A 5,261-nucleotide genomic window follows, 5' to 3' on the forward strand; every position below is an offset into this window, starting at 1 on the left:
GGAAGTTCCAAAGAATCAACCAAAAAAATTGTTAAAATTTATAATTTTAACAAGATCACAAGATACAGGGGCAATATATAAAATTTCTCATATACTAGTAAAAACATTAAAAATTAAAATGTGGGGAAATGTCATATAAAATAGAATTAAACAAAATACTCAGGAATACATTTAACAAAATACAATAAAATTGTGAAGTATTTCTGAGAAAAAAATTTAATATCTAAATAAATGAAAAGACACAGAACATGGATATATGAAACTCTGCTTCCTTGCACAATCTAGTGGCTTCCTGCTTAATCCAGCTGCTGTCTTAGCTCCTGTGGGTGATGTGGCTGTCCTCCCACTTGGGCCCCTGAACATGGCTTGAATGGCAAGCCAAAATTCCTTCTGAATTGAATATGACACTTTTGGTGAACTGAAGGTCCCAAATGATAAGTATTTTGGCACCCGGACATAAGATCTACAAAGAACTTTAAGATTGGAGGTATGCCAAGATTTTAACATGTGAAAAGGGTTAATGAAATACATTACATATCTTAATGGAGCCCAGCCAGAGTATGAGAAATAGTCAAGGCAGGATTGTAGGATAGGCTAGTAAGCCTAGAAGTAGCAGGCTTCATCCGACCCCAGTTATTAAAACTTTTGGCATCTTGAAGTGAGCAGCTGCTCAATTAAATCAGGATTATGGTTTGATCCAAAGCTTGCTAATGCAATAATGAAGGCAGCAGATGAGGTAGCTGAAGGCAAATTAAATGATCATTTTCCCCTTGCGGTATGACAGACTAGATCAGGAACCCATACAAATATGAATATAAATATAAATGTAAAGTTATTAGCAATAGAGCAATTGAAATGTTAGGAGGTGAGCTTAGTGGCAAGAACCCTGTACATCCCAATAACGATGATAATAAAAGCCAGAGCTCAATGATACTTTTCCCACAGTAATGCAAATTGTAGCTGCAGTAGAAGTTCATGAAGTACTGTTACCAGGACTGCAGAAGCTACATGATGCTTTCAATGCAAATATCCAAAGAGTTTGCACAGATCATTATATTTGGGTGTACTCATGCTCAGGATGTTCCACTTACTCTTAGGCAGGAATTTAGTGGTTATGTTCAACAGATACAATATGCATAGCCAGAATAAAAGCTAGAATGTCAAGAATCTATGTCTAGCAACTGGAGGCACTGCTGTTGGCTCTGGTTTAAATACTAAAATAGCCTTGCAGAAAAGGTTGCTGCAAAAGTGGCTGTACTCACAGGCTTACCTTTTGATACTGCTCCAAATAAATTTGAAGCTCTGGCTGCTCATGATGCTTTAGCGGAGCTCAGTGGAGCCATAAACACTACTGCATACACTCTGATGAAGATAGAAAATGATACTCGTTTTCTGGCTTCTGGTCCCCGGTCTGGCCTAGGAGAACTGACCTTGCCTGAAAATGAACCAGGAAGCAGTATCATGCCAGACAAGGTGAACTCAGTGTGAAGCAATGATCATGTTTGTATCCCAAGTCATGGGGAATCATGTCACTGTTACTGTTGGAGACATTTTGAGATGAATTTTTTCAAACCAATGATGATTAAAAATGTATTACACTCAGCCAGGTGGCTGGGGGATCTTCAGTTTCCATCACAGAAAACTGTGTGGTGGGGACTACACACACACAAAAAGATCAACCTTAAATGAAACTGCTATTGACTTAGCTATCTCACAGCAGAGCAGTTTGTTGAATGGGTAAAGCCCAAGGACATGCTGAATCCAAAGGGATTGAAATAACTTTATAATAAAAATAAACATGTAATTTAAAAAAATACAGCATGTGTATGATAGGAGAATCAATATTGTTAAGATATCAGTTTCTGCCAAATTTATCTATGTTTAGTACTATCCCTATCAAAATCACAGCAGCTTTTTTTAAATATATAAATTGACAAGCTAATTCAAAATTTTATATTGAAATTCCAAGGACCTAGAAGAGTTCCCCCCCCAAAAAAAAATGTTTAAGGAGCATTAGAAATCTCACACTTTCTAATTTCAAGACTAGCTATAAAGCTACAGTTACCAAGACAATGTAAAATTGGCTTAAAGTCAGACATACATATCAATGGAACACAAGAGAGATTATAGAAATAGACCCAACTATATATGGTTGATTTTTCTTCAAATTATGCTAACTTTATTTTTGTACTATGATAAAATCAAGTTGACTTATAAACCACATAATCATATTAATAAATCAGTAGAGAAAGAATGGTTTTTCAACAAAAAGTTCCTGAACAATGGAAGAAATGAAAGGAAAGGAGAGGAGAGGGGCTGAGAGAAGGGAGAGGAGATGAGGAGAAAAAAATTTAACCTCTGCCCTTATGTCACTTTTTTTATAAAAATTAATTTGAAAAGACCCTTGATCTGAATGTAAGAGCTCAAACTATAAAACTTCTCAAAGAAAACATAAGAGAAAAGACTAGATAACCTTAGGTTAGGATAAGATTAATTAGAACAGAAAAAGTACCAACCATGAAAGAAAAAACTTTACTGTATGTTATAAAAATTAAAAACTTCTGTTCCTCAAAAAACACCAAGAAAATGAAAAAGTAAGCCTCAAACTAGATAAAGTATTGAGAAAACATCTACCTGGTAAAGGACTTGTATTCAGAATAACTAACAAAGAATTCTTACAACACAATAAGACAAATAACCCAATTTTAAAAAGATACAAGATTTAAACCAGTACTAAATAAAACATACAGATGATTAACAATTACAAGGAAAAATGATGTCATCAGTCATCAAGGAAATGCACATTAAATCCACAGTAACATACTATTATATATGATCATAATGAACAAAATTTAAAATACAGGCAATATCAAGAGCGCTGGTACGGATGAAGAGCAGCTGTAAGTCTACTACACTGTTAGAGGGAATGCAAATTGTTTAGTCACTTTGAAAACAGTTTAGCAATTTCTTTTTTTTTAATTTCTTTTTTTTTATACCAGAGATTTAACCAGGGGCACTTAGCTACTGACCCACATCCCCAGGCCTTTTTTTTTTTTTTTTTTTCTGAGATAGGGTCTCACTAAGTTGCTGGGGTTGGATGTGAATTTGCAATCCTTCTGCCTCAGTTTCCTGAGGCATTCACCACTACACTTGGCTACCAGTTCTCATAAAATAAAAAATACAACCGAGAAATTATACTCTTAAGCATTTACTCAAGATAAATTAAAAATTTCCACGTTAATACTGGTATGCAAAGGCATAGTAGTGTTATTGCTAATAACCTGAAACTGGAAACAACTAAAATGTCCATCGATTGGTGAATGATAAACAAAATGTGATGTATCAGCCCAACAGAATACTGCTCTGCAATTTAAAATGAAAAAACAATTTTGAAAGTTGTTGACACCAAGATAAATCATTCTTGCCAGAATGAGACAAAATTAGAGCCAGGTATTAATGAAGAGAAAGAATTCATACCTGCCTACCTGAGAGAAGAAATTCTCAAGGACTTTCTAAAGACTGATAAGAAATTTCTTCTCAGTCTATACACACCCCATGCTTTGCATGCCTCATGTTGAGAGCCACAGCCAAAGGGGCCCCAACAAACTTCCAGCTGCCAGCAAACTTCCAGCTGCTGGCTGATGATTGGCTCACAGTGGCCCCAGCAACATCCAGCTGATTGGCTCCTCTGCAGTCATGTTCGTTGGGCCGTTTCCCTGCCCTTCAGACTGCCAGCTGATGATTGGCTCACAGTGGCCCCAGCAACATCTAGCTGATTGGCTCCTCTGCGGTCATGTTCATTGGGCTGTTTCCCTGCCCTTCAGACTACGGAACTGCTCATTGGGGGACTTCTTTGGCTCCGCCCACGAGACCTAGTCAATCGGCCTCAAGAGCAGGAGGATTGTGGGAGGTGGTTGTTGGTGTGGGGGTGAGAGGCTTGTGGAAGCCGGTGGTGGCAGTTGGGCTCTGAGGGTTTTTCCTGAGGAGCTGTTTTGCTTGGCGTTTGTAGTTCTAAAAATAAAGTTAGTTTCTTTTGACAAGTGGCTCCTGAATTGTGCCCAGCCAGACTGCGGCATTCACATTCACATATATTTCTGAAACAAATTGTATTTTAACCTTCTTTAAGACTACAGCAATTCAGATAATATGCTCTAGATAGAACATTTGTCCATCAATGTCATTTCAAACAATCAGCTGATGCCAACTCTTACATTAAGTCTCTAAGACCAATGAATGTTATATCCAAGTTGCTTACACAAATTTCTTCCTAATAAAAAATAACAAAAATTAAAGCCAATAAAAATTTACCCATGCCTCAACCTCTATAAATATATCTTACTGCTATAATTTGGATATGGTTTGAGTTTGCCCCCAAAATTTCATGTGTTGAAAGTTTGCTTTCTAATGTAGTAGTATTCAGAGTTGGTGGAACCCTTAGGAGGTAGGGCCTAGTGAAGATGCTTAGGTTATTGGGGGCATTACAGAATGGAGTAATACCGGTCTTGTGGAATGAGTTAGTTCTCATGAGAGTGAGTTGCTATAAAAAGAGCAAAAATGGCCCTTCTCCACTCTCTGGCTTCCTGTCTCACCATATGATCTTCCATATGTATTCCCACCACTGTGTTTCCATGTACTATAAAGCCCTCACAACAGCCAAGCAGAACCATGTTCTTAAACCTCTAAAACCAGCAGCTACATAAATAAACCTCTTTTCTTTACAAATTATTGAATCTCGAGTATTTTTTAATTAAAACAAAAGAAAACTAATTGATAGAAAATTAGTCCTGAGAATGAGTTTGTTGGTATAACTATATTGAAAAATGTGTAAGTGGCTTTGGAACTGGGTAACAGGAAAATGTTGAAAGATTTTGGAAGAGCAGGAGAGAAATAACCTAAGTGCTTTAAGTGAAGCATTTCAGGCAATTCTGGTGAGGTCTCAGAAGGCAAAAGGATTAGGGAACTAGTCTCAGATGGAAATGAGGATCTTCTGGAAATTGGAGAAAAGGTCACCCTTCTTATGAAGTGGACAAGAACTTAATTAACTGTTTTGATGTCTTCCAGTCTTTATGAAAGGCTAAATTTAAGACTGATGGACAAGTTTATCTGATAGAAGAAATTTCTAAACAGCAAAGCATTCGGACTGCTACATGGCTGTTACTGGCTATTAGTGAGATTTAAACTTAAGAATAAAAGGAAACAGAGCAGATCTGTAAAAGCCACAGCCTACCAATGTAAAGAGCAAACAAAGCATATTTGATATT

The 5,261-nt window shown here is 36.8% G+C and overlaps 1 pseudogene; it reads left to right on the top strand.

Moving 5' to 3' along the window:
• Nucleotides 1–340: 340 nt before the first annotated feature.
• On the top strand, nucleotides 341–1,779 carry LOC113184669 (fumarate hydratase, mitochondrial pseudogene; annotated as a pseudogene).
• The last annotated feature ends 3,482 nt before the right edge of the window (nucleotides 1,780–5,261 follow it).

Source organism: Urocitellus parryii, chromosome 4, assembly GCF_045843805.1.
Source record: "Urocitellus parryii isolate mUroPar1 chromosome 4, mUroPar1.hap1, whole genome shotgun sequence".
Taxonomy (NCBI): domain Eukaryota; kingdom Metazoa; phylum Chordata; class Mammalia; order Rodentia; family Sciuridae; genus Urocitellus; species Urocitellus parryii.